Source organism: Ischnura elegans, chromosome 6 (assembly GCF_921293095.1).
Source record: "Ischnura elegans chromosome 6, ioIscEleg1.1, whole genome shotgun sequence".
NCBI lineage: Eukaryota > Metazoa > Arthropoda > Insecta > Odonata > Coenagrionidae > Ischnura > Ischnura elegans.
Genome location: NC_060251.1, coordinates 95,677,392 through 95,689,933, shown reverse-complemented (window position 1 = coordinate 95,689,933; position 12,542 = coordinate 95,677,392).

Sequence of the window (12,542 nt, the reverse complement as noted above, 5' to 3'; positions counted from 1 at the left end):
GATATAGGAAATTCAGCTGTCTCAGACTTACCCCTGCAGGAAGGGGGCCAAAGAATACTCCTGCAGTATCCCTGCTTGTCGTAAAAGGCGACTAAAAGGGTGAGCTGGCAAGCTCAAGAAGGAACGTGGGACAGCCCTATTCAACATTCCTCTTGATAACCTGACTGAAACAGGTTAATTAAACCCATAAAGCGGATTTCAACGAGGGTATATTAGCCGGGTAATAACATTGTTGAAAATAACAAGTCTTCTGAACCTTAATTCACCATTCATATATTTTTCTCTTATATTGGTAATTTTTCTATTTACACTCCTTCTTAGTCCGCCATTTAACACTGCCCTGCTGTTTTCCCACCACAAACGAGCACGATTGTCTGCACTTAGATGCTTCTGACCCAAAGGTGTTATGGTACCAACTCCAATTAGAATTTTTGTGGGCCAACGTGCTAAGGGAACGCTAGCATCCACTCCTTGAGCAGCTGCGCTCATGGAAATGTGAGCAGGCGGAAAACATCGCAGCGACTTGGCACGTCAGCTCCTCGATTTACTTCCAGAGCGCATCCATATTGGGGTTTGAAGAACAGCGGCAATATGCAGCCGTGGAGTCACTTGGACTTTGTCAGCAAGTTTTGCCAGGTTGTCCAGTTTGGCACCGTCTTGCACGGCTAGAAAGGGCTGAACGTTCAATGGCAAATGATTCATCTGTAGCGACTGTAGAATGCCATCCGGCATGGAGGATCCCCGGCCAGTGAGCGCATGGAGTGCAGGAGGTGGAAGGGCTTTCGGTCGCCCAACTCTTGTTGCTCGAAGTTGACAGATCCTTTGATCCCGTGACGCTGACAGGCGCTGAATAGCCTCCTCTGTGATCATCTTGACGCATAGAAAAGACCCAAAAACACCCTTAATTTGCACTGCATTTTATAGGTTGCAAATACCATAATTTATTGACTCCTCTTTGATCCTGTATTCTATTGACATTTGTTGAAGAGGTTTGTTTGGACTTACCACTAAAGTCTGCACGTAAAATTTTCGACAATATTGGAACATTTTCTACAGAGGTGAAGCATTCATTCCACTCACTCCTCTCCGGACTGCAAACAGCCATCCGCAGCCTCCCGGTCCGCGCTCTCCCTGCCCCATGGGCCCTTAACCGCGCACGCCCAATCGACTCCCGCCGGCTGTGTGAACACCCGTTCGCGCAGGGCATCGTATAGCGCAGCTTTCAGCATGGGCCGTCTGAGGTCAGTGGCCCCTCCCCCCGACATCTCCGCCGCCAGGCCTGCGAACATGGGTGTGCGGGCCAGGTAACGCCACGTAAGGGTGCCCCTTCCTCGATTCACCAGCCCCGTTCTAGCGTCCGTGTCGACCAGGGCATCGAGGATCTTCTGTGCGGTGTCTGTGAGTGTAAGGCTCTGGCCGCCACCTGGCATGGTACCTACCCCGATCCACAGCTCTTCTCCTGCCGGGGGCCTGAGCCCGCCCCGCCTGTGGACCCATTCCCTCCACTCCTATGGCTCTGCAGCGTTGTGGGGCCCGTGGGCGTCGAGGCCCTCTTCGCCGGGATGCTGCTCTTCTAGCCCCACTACCTCGACCCTACGAGGATGCCTGCCTCCTGCGTCGCCCCCCTCCCCTCCGGGGGGGTCGGGCTGGGGCGCCCGGTCCGCACCCCCTGCCTGCTGATCGGCGCCTGCCTCCGGCCTATCGCCCTCCGTATGCTCTTGGCCCTCCGCCCCTGCTTCGCCGTCCTCCGCATCCTCCGCGTTAGCCTCCTCTCCTGGCTCGTTCGCCCCCGGCCTATTCCGGTCTTGACTCCGGAGCCTCCGTATCCCCTCCGCGTGTTCGCCCCCGGCCCCCGATCACGAATCAATTTCTCACACCGCGGCGGCACTCTCTCTACACGAGTTAACCTAACTTTGACACCGCGCACACACGAAATCTGGGATCTCTCTCTTCTCTCAAACCCCTCTTCCTTGAAAACTCGTCCAGAGGCCAATCTTGCACCCCACGCGTAATGTACGTTGATACACAACTATCACTGCCTTATATTTATCTAAAAAATCTAACACTAGGATACCATCAAAACACCCTAAATTGTCTACTACTTGCATTTCTAATTCATATTTATATTTCTTCGCCCTAAACACAATAGTTTTTCCCCATGGTTCCACTCTCTCCTTCCCGTTATGCCCGTAACCCTTACGGGAGACGGTCGGATGTCGTTCAACCCGCACACACCCCGCACCACCAGGGAAACTTGAGCACCGGTGTCTATAGCTCCTCGGGGAAGACCCAAGAGGACAAAAGGCGAAGGCGACAAAGTGTCGGGGTATGTGCACCCAAACTCTTCAGGGGTGGACCCCGGCACGCGGGAAAGGCAAAGACAAAGGTCGTTGAACGGAATCGTGCCTCTGTGCCGGTCACCAGGAAAGGGTGAAGTGAGGCGGCGAGCGCAGGGGGGAGGAGGGTAGGTGGAGGTTCCCTCCCACATCAGCAAATCCGCCAACAGGGGATTCGACAACATAATTAAGTGTTTAAGGGGTACACATTCAAAGATAAATATTTCAAACAAATGTTGAGCTTGCTATACAATATAAGAGTTAACTAAGTGATATAGCAATATTAGAACAAAGATTAAATTACAATTATTCAGCAGTATCTACAAAACAACAGAAATTAACGCACTTGAGAAACGAAAAAATATAATAAAGTTACTGCATAAACACTTCTTTATTCACTTTTAGTTTTTAGGTTTTTTTTAAATCGGAAAATACCAATAGTTAACTAATCGCAAATAGTTCACTAAGCACAAAAAACACAAATAGTTCACCGTCGAGCGGCAGCCCTCTTCCTCCTGTTGTTGAGTTCCCGCCATGCGCGGGCAACGACCGTTCATATCGGTCAGCCTCCAGCGACAGTAGCGCCGATGGTGTTGCCAACCATGAACTACGCGATGTCAGCGCCCCAATTACGGTACTAAGTCACACCATCGCGCGGCCGATTCAAATGCCTTGCATTGAAAGGAATGGATTTCATCAAATGAAAATCATCAATAACAATAATAGATTTATTTAAACCGCATAAGGAAAATGCACTCAATTCTTGCCCCTACAATGGCACATAATGCAGTCTAATCCGACATCATTGGCAATGATGTCGCTGACCTGTTGCTGGTGTTCAGAGCATTATAGCCACTGGAAACTAACCGATTCCAACACAGCAGCCGATGCAATACGCAATATATTTTCATCGCACTGAACCTGAGGTATCAACTGTCTTAAAACCAGTAACGACTGACTCACAGCATTTTTTATCGCCTTCGAAGGAAAGAACATTTTAGTAACTCGTCACTATTTTCCCTTAAATTCAAAAATACACTACACTGCAGAGGCTTGGGTGAGGTCAAGCACAATTTGCAAGCATCTCAATATAATTTAAGAAAAACATTTCTGCAGATCTTTGCACTGAGATGAGCGGTATACTGGATGCTCACATCATCCCAGTCTTCTTCACCTAGTTGAAAAGCACTTTCCATTCCAACACAACTTTTTTCACAGTCATCATCACCTTTCACCAGCCAGCCAAAATCTCCCAAAAGACTCAGCGTATCAGGCTCACAATTTCTCGCCTTCGCCTTTTGGGACCAACGATTCACGAGCACAGTTTTAAAACGACCAAGAAACTTCCCTAGCGTCGGAAACCTGTTGGACGCACAATTGAAGCGAATTTGCCCAAAATAATTCTCAAGTGGGTCTTGGTTTGAATTCCGGGTTTCCAGGTAGGTGCCAGTGCCGTCGAGCTGTTTCCACAAATTCTGCAGAGCCCCCAAAGTGAAGAGCCAGCCTTTCTTAGATGGTGCATAGACTTTTTTCCCGTCTCCATCCAAAAAAGTCACCTCTTCAATCTTCTTATACGCCTCTTCCCAAAAGGCAACATGCTGGCTGCCATCTTTAACAACTTGCCGAAGAGGCTTGTTGCCCTTTTTTGAATCATCGCAGCTATCGAATAAGTCGTCCATCAGGCCTACGAGGGATGCTGTTTCATTAGCCTCTGCGGGTAATCCACCTGGAAAAGTTAATGCAAAGAAAGAGAAAGTTAAATTTCAATACACGAACACCAAAAATGGTTCATTTAGAAGTTTAACTATTGCTACATTGAATTTAGGAAATAACTCACCAAATGCAACATATGTGCTCATTGCTGAAGCCACTGTATTACTGAATATTTCAGCTACGTATTTGACCTTCATTTTCTCCTTTCCCATTGGGTTGATATGCTTCTCATTCAGACGAAGCAACTTCCTGAGGGGAATGGTCTCATCCAGTTCTTTGAGTTTAAAGATGTGCTCCCATTTTGCCAAAATGGGGGTCACCCCAGGTTCTTCTCCTTTCACCTGGATGTTGTATTTTAGAAATAAATTTCTAAAACACTTAAGCAAATGAGGGGGGTCGAATATGGTATGAATAGTTTTGCCCTAATACACAAAATAGGGCTTACTAAGCGTGGCACCCAGCAGTTTTATGGCCTTGACATTATTGGTCCCCATGTCACACACTGTAGCGGTTATGTTTAAACCCATTTCTGTCAGAGTTCTTAATGCAGCTTGGATCATGGACACCGACTTCTTCGCAGGAATACCTTTAGCACTCACGTAATAGGCAATGGGTTGCTCCCAAGCTTAAAAAAGACCCTGTACTGTAAGCACAAGGACTTGCTTCCCAATCTCAGGAGTTCTGGTGAGTCCATCATCTTCAAAACCTTCAATCCTGTCGTTTCTGTGGTTGTAGGTGAGACTTGGTTTGATGGTCATCTCATCAAAGGTCAATATGCATTGTAAGCCCTTGTCACTCATGTCAGCAACATGTGATGCCAGGCTAGAGATGATAGGGGACTTAAGCCCAGATGGGAAACTGACAGAGTTTAAGAGGTCAGTGAGGGTTCTCTTACATGGAAGAGAACAAAAGGTTCTCAATAAACTGTAGGCCCGTGGGCTCCTCTTAAAGAGAGACAGGGCAAATGTTTTTTTCCTCAAATGACCACCTCCTATTCCTAGGTGAGGTAGAGGAATGTTTTATTTGTGCCATGAAGAAAAGGGATGCCAATGGCGAATATTCGGAGAAAACAAAGTCCATCAAAAGCTTTTTCCTATTTTTTAATAACCCCTCTCATGCTTTTGCAGGAGCTCTGGGAACATTTGAATTTCCTGTGGTAGGATTTTGCTATTTTTACCAGTTTCTTCTTACGAGAGGTCAATCACAAGATTTCATTTTTAAATCGGCAAAAAGTGACCTATTAACAGTTTTTTTTTCAAAATGCAGGTTTGAGTATTATTTTCCGTGGGAGATGTCCTAATTGGTGAGCTAATTAGTTCATTCAATGAAGATTGAAATGAGCTAAGAGATGACAAAGAGGCTGGAGTGGCTGATAGTGAAGAGAAAGAAATACTTTTAGAAAACTGATTTGGGGTTGAGGTACTGGGCATAGCTAGATTGGTCGAAACAGATAGAGGTGTGGACATTAATGATGGACGTGATGGAGTGGATGGTTCAAGGGAATGATCAACTGAAGGATTAGAAAGAAGAACATCTGGAACAGCTTCATTTCGAAGTTTCACGCCTGATGGGCTTAGTTGGCATATACTAAAATCATGAGAGCACATTCTGAAGGCACTTTTACAAAGTTTCTTTGCTGGCACAGTTAATAGCTTTGGGTTATTAGCTGCTTTGATCCAAATTGCGCACCTGATGAAGAAAAGATGAAAGAAATCTTGTTAAATATAATAATAAAAATATAAATTACACTTCCATATTATAAAATACAAGCTATTGAAGTGATTATGCAAAGCAGGTACATGTAGAATTGCACATGATTGGTTTCAAAGTTATGTTTGTGAAAGAGAATTATGTCCAGGTCTAAAGAATTATCATAGTAAAAATATCCAAATAACCTGTGGTGTGACACGGCTCTGTGTAGGGTCCCTTGCTGTTTTTAATTCATGAAAATAATTTGTGTTGGCATATTTAAAGGTCAATTAATGTCATGGTTTAATGGTCACATTAAATATTTCGGCATATACTTCGACAAACATTATCAGTAAAATTGGAGAGTAGTATATCCATTGTCAGAAATTCTATTTCCCCAAATACATATGCCCTGAATCATTGTTGAGAATGGTGTATCATGCTATTGTTAATTCATTGTGGAAAATAGTAAAATGCTATTCATACAAGGTATTTTGTGTGGGTTTAATTGCTGTATGTTTCTGAAAGCAATTAAGCTATCTCGTGAGTTAGTTTTCTATGAATACATAATAACTGGATTCTTAAACTGAATACGAAAACATTAAGAAAAATAATATAGCAATAATCGCTGAATTCAAGTAAAGAGACTTGGTAACATATTAGCACCAGTTCTGCTGGAGCAATATGGATCATTTGGGTTTCCTATATATATTACCAGAGTTTGGAACCTTATTACGAAACACTCATTGCGCGGAAGATCATTAAAGAATATTTTCAGACATTGGAATATAGAAAGTTATCGTCACTTATGTTTTGGCACATCGAGGGAAGTAGTGCATTTTTACATCAGGATCAAGCCTTTTAGTATTCCCACACTGAGAAACGCAGTATTTCCTCATCGTCTTCTCCATCGTGCGCCTGAATAAAATGCGGATATAATGCAGCATTTCTCAAATCTAAAGTATTCATTACTAAATTCCACAATATTCGAGTATTTGCACACAGGTACTACGCCAATTTTTGTAATGCATAAAAACTGCCAAAAATAAACACGCCAAACACTGTGGTAGTAATTTAAAATTGGCATTTTGAACACAAACATCGTCCACTATCATACATTTGAAGGAAATTCTTCACCCGGGCAAATACTCAAGACATAGCTGTTGGAATAAACATATGTCCGAATATTCCAAAATGGCACCTTTTAAAGGTTCAAGAACTTCTTCTGGTACATTTTCGAACTGGAATAGTGATAGTATTGAATCTTGCTTCGTTTCATTTGTCCACAATTCAGAGTCTTCTTGCATATCGGCATTCACGGAGAGAACCAGATATTCGCCGTTTTTCTTCCAATTTCGTCGATTGAAATTTGTGTGCCACATTTCACGATCTGCTCACAGTAGGAAATGGAGTTGACTGATCTCTTTTTACCTTTGCTCGATTCTTCCACTATTTCCACATTTTCTTCCACACTAAAAATTGCGGCATCCCCTGTAAAATCGTCAGCTTCAAAGGTATATCTGACGGGAGTCTTCAACGGTCCTTTTCTCTCAATAGACAATCCTCCGTTTGCAGCAAGATCGTCCTGTACTTGCCTTTCGGCAATAAAGATAGCGGTGGCATGGCACAATATAAACTCTGAATAACCCAATATGGTGGTAAAAATGCATTGGAACATGAACTAATTTCAGAGCAACAGGGCAGCCTTTTTCGTATGTTACGTTAGATAATAATAATAATAATAAATTTATTTCACCATTGGCAAATTATACATCTGCAAGGCTAAAGTCAATATGAGATACCAGCATACATACATGATTGAATATGAGATACCAACATACATACATGATTGAAAAATTTCCAGGTTCTTGGGAATTCTCAAGATAATCATTTCACTATATGTACAAAACATTAGAAACAGAGCTGAGAGGGTTATAAACATACTAACAGAAAGTATGGAAAATTATAGGCATTCAAGTTGCCATCTAGAAAATTTCCTTTATAATGCATCCTCCAGGTATTCATTAATACTGTAATAGCATTTTTCAGCTAGGAGGCTTTTTAGTCTCCTTTTGAATTCGGAAGGTGATTTGCAATTTTTTATTTCATCGGGAACTTTATTGTATAGGATCGAGGCAGAGTGGTAGGGACCTTTTAGGCAGAGAGAGCTGGAATATTGGTTGGAATGGATGTTATTTCTAGAATGGGTGAGGTGATCATGGTAGGTAGAGTTTTGAAGAAAATGGGAAGGGTTAGCTTTGACAAAACAGGCACATGTAAGGATATATAAAGAAGGGAGGGTGAGGATTTTAGATTTAGCAAAGATTTTACCGGGAGTGCAAATAGGGACATGGTACATAGCTTTAATGGCTTGTTTTTGGGCTGAAAAGGCTCTTTTTGCTGCAGGTGAGTTTCCCCAAAACAGAATGCCATAAGAGATATGGGAATGAATTTTCGCGAAGTATACCATTTTTAAAGTATCCATTGATACAATCGGATACAACCTTCTAATCATAAATATACCCACGGAGATTTTTTTGAGTACGACCTGTACGTGAGGTGCCCAATCAAGGTTGGTGGAGATTTAAAGTCCAAGGAACTTTGTGGTGTCAACATCAGAGGATTGTGAGATTTTGTCTATGTGAGGGATAAGATCCTTTTTGAAGGAGTTTTTATGTAGGAATTGGAGGAAGACAGTTTTCTGGTTGTTAACTATCAGTTTGTTCCTTTTACACCATTGATGCATTTCATTGATTGTGAGGTTAGTCCGGTCAACAATATTTTGAGCATTATTTGCAGTAATGATGGTCGAGGTGTCATCCGCGTAGAGAGTGATTTTAGAATGAGACAAATGAGTAGGGAGATCGTTGATGTAGAGCAGGAAAAGTATAGGGCCAAGGAGGGATCCTTGAGGCACTCCCCTTGTGGATTTCATGGGGCTCGATTTGATACTTGAGTTGGTGCTACTGCATTGATAGCATACTGTTTGATGCCTATCTCTTAGGTATGACATGATCCAATCCTGGACTGGACCAGTGATACCAAGAGCATTTACCTTATTTTGCAGAATGTTGTGGTCGATCAAGTCAAAGGCCTTGGTGAGATCAAAGAAGATTCCCACTGTGACTAGTTTATCATTGAGGCCCTGTAGGATATTATTTATCAGCTCAAAAGAGGCCGAGTTAGTAGATTTTCCAGCCCTAAAGCCATGCTGGTTTTCATGAAGTAAGTTACAAGTAGTTAAATAGTTGTGCAATCGCTTGAGGAACACTTTTTCAAACAGCTTTGAGAAAACAGATAAGATTGATATGGGTCTATAGTTATCTGCTTTGCTGTTTGAGCCTTTTTTGTGCACAGGGATTACGCGCGAATGTTTGATGGTAGATGGGAACTGGCCTGAAGAAAAGGAAGAGTTTACTATCTCAGCCAATGGTGTAGCAATGACATTAGATGCCGCTTTTAGTATGGGCATAGGGATATCATCAAGCCCTGCGGAATAAGAGTTATTAAAAGAATTTATAGTCTGTACAATCTCGGAAGGAACAGTTGGAGAGAGGAACATTGTGTGAAGTGAGGGGTGACAATGAAATTCACTGGGAGAGGGGGTATTTGCATCAAGTTGCGAAGCAATGTTGCAGAAATAAGAGTTGAACATGTCTGCAATTTTTTCAGGGTTGGTGAAAGTCTGGCCATTGAAGTTCATGGATGAGGGGTGGGTTTTATGGGAGGAGGCATTCGTTAAGTTACTAATTACTTTCCAAGATGATTTAACTACATTTGAAGAGTTGTTGATGTAATTTTCCACATGCAATCTTCTATGTTGAGAAAGGAGGGTTTTAAACTCTTTTCTGGCCATAAGATACGTTTGGCGTAGATTAGGATTGTTGAATTTGTATTGAGAGTGGAGAGTGCGAACATGCTGTGACATTGCTTTGAGCTCAGGTGAGTAGATTTTCGATTGATAATTTGCTTGCTTTTGCATGATTTTTCGGGGCGGGATTGCAGAGTTAAAATAAGATATAAAAATATTATAGAAGGCATTGAATTTTTCATTACATTCCGAGGCCAGAAACACATCATCCCAGGACTCTTGAGCCAGGGCAGTTACAAATTCCATCATTGAATTTTCAGAGAAGATTCTTTTCATGGAATAGGTTGGGGAAGAATTTTTTATGGGATTATAAAAAACAATGGTCACATTGAGACCGAAGTGGTCAGTTAGGCCAGTGGCATGCGTTTGGCATAGTAGTTTTGATTCAGAAATGTCAGTTATGAAATAGTCGATGAGGGACTGACATTTGAGAGTAGTTCTTGTGGGGTCAGTGTTGATAACCTGTAGTCCAAAAGAAGTGAGCAAGTTTGAGAGAGAGGACTTCATGCAGGAGTCAACAAGAAAATTAATATTAAGATCCCCAAAGATCATAACACCATCTACATTTCTACTAAATACAAACATGAGAATATTGTTCAAAACAGAGAGAAAATCATCAAAATTTCCACTTGGGGCTCTATACATTGATAACACAGCGTAAGTTTGTTGTTTCACTTTCAGTAAACCAGCAGCACATTCACATAATTTGTCAGATGAGAAGTTCACTTTCAGTTCAGTAATATTAACCTCAGATCGGCAATATATTGCCACACCACCACATTTAAATTGATTCCTGCAGTATGAGGACACTAAATTGAAATCTTCTAAAGAGCTGCTTAAGGTTGGATGGCGATATTTGGTGGAACTTGTTCGCAGGAAACATAATGAAATACACTTTTGTATGTTCCACAAGAGTTTTTAATCCCGACCTAGGTTTCGGCAGTACACACTGTCATTATCAAGGCCACTGGTCACATTAACAAGGTCACTGTCATTACCAGGAGACATCAGTATCTAGTTCATTTAATACCACCTCAAGTTCAAGATATTTGTTTCTAAGACCTTGATAATGACAGTGTGTACTGCCGAAACCTAGGTCGGGATTAAAAACTCTTGTGGAACATACAAAAGTGTATTTCATTATGTTTCCTTCTAAAGAGCTAGTGGATATTTCTTCCATAGAGAGCCAGTGTTCTGCCAGAACTAGCACATCAGTATCTAGTTCATTTAATACCACCTCAAGTTCAAGATATTTGTTTCTAAGACATTGAATATTTACAAAAAGGAACTTTGCAGAACAATTTTCTTTTACAAATAATTTGGTGGGGGGCTTCTTGATGTGTTTAGATTGGCTCACTGTGTTTGTGTTGGTCGTAGTAGCATTTTGTCACAAGGGCACAGCGTTTGAGTTTCCAGAGTTTTGAGTTTCCAGTTTATGGTTTAAGTTTCCAGAGTTTGATCTCAAAACCCTCTTATTGCTTGGGGGCTTTGATAGTTTATTTATTGTTTGTTTATCAGATGTACTTGTTAGCCCAACATCGGCGTTGGGTAGATTAGTCAACTCGATCGATGCTTTACGATTGAAATGAAATCTACTAACTTTCGCACCATTCGGCCAAGTAGATTTTTGATACATAACATTAATCAGTGAATAATCAGTTCCAAGGTACAGGTTCCTTGAAGGTACAGCCTATTTCATTCGTGGATATCACATCACAAGAAAATTCATGCTCAGGGAACTTGGATTTTAAGTACTTAACTATCTGTGAACTCGTCGTTCCCACCTTGATTCGGCTTAGATAGAACCACGCTCTTCGCGGCAAACCAAAAGAATTTTCCTTATCCTCAACGTTATTCCCGCACACAAAGAAAGTTTTTTTCTTGGATTTACTACGGCGACGTACACTAATGTAGCCACTAGTATCGTCGTCAGCATGATCAGGTTTCACTTCCACGGCAGCTTTTACCGGAACTCCAGGATCGTGTGACAAAGAGTGGGACACCCCCGAATTTCCAAGTTCAGGATTGAGGATTCTTACATCTTCAAATTTTGTAACTGAAGAGTTTGGGGAAACACCTGTTGTGGTTTTTGGGTAATTTGCACCCTGTTTGGGTGTTGAGCACCGGGCAACAAGACTGCCGACTGATTGCATCGACTTATCAGACAAGGCACAATCACTCGCCACATTTTCTTCGTCAGCCTTCACTATATCAGAAAATTTCACTTTTTTCTTGATTGAGGTTTTATCCTGGGCAATATCGTTTTTGAGAGCTTCAAATTCACATTTAAGTGTTTCAATATCGGCCACCATTTTTTCGATCGGGAACTTCCGTAGGCGACTTAAAAAACACTTCCATTTCATGAAATGGTGATCGTTAAGCACTTTCAGACAAATATCATTAAGGCCGGTGCATTTGTGATGAAATATATTATCACACAAAACGCAGGGAATAATATTTCCCGATAATTCAGCCGGTAATTTGCAAGAACCACGAGTCAACGTACTGTGGCTGTCCGCCATCTTTGATAATGCAAGATTTATAAGATAGTTAAAAGATTTATAAGAATAAGAGGCACGTAATCAAAATCACACAAACACAAAATAACCAATATCACATAAATGAAACTAACGAAACTCACTCAACGATTGTGCACAGCTTCACGAATTCTTGAATTTTGAGATATGCATTGCATTATGATATTGAGATAAGCATTGAGATATGCATTGATACATGAAAAAACAGCAATGTCAATTGCAAAAAATGAAAATCCACTATATACTACACAAAATATTCACTGAGTAACCCAAACTGGAGGGAAAATACATTGGAACATGAACCAATTTCAGAGCAACAGGCAGCCTCATTCGTATGTTACGTTCGATATTTATTTATTTTATTTTATTTATTTATTTATTAAATTATTCAAACAG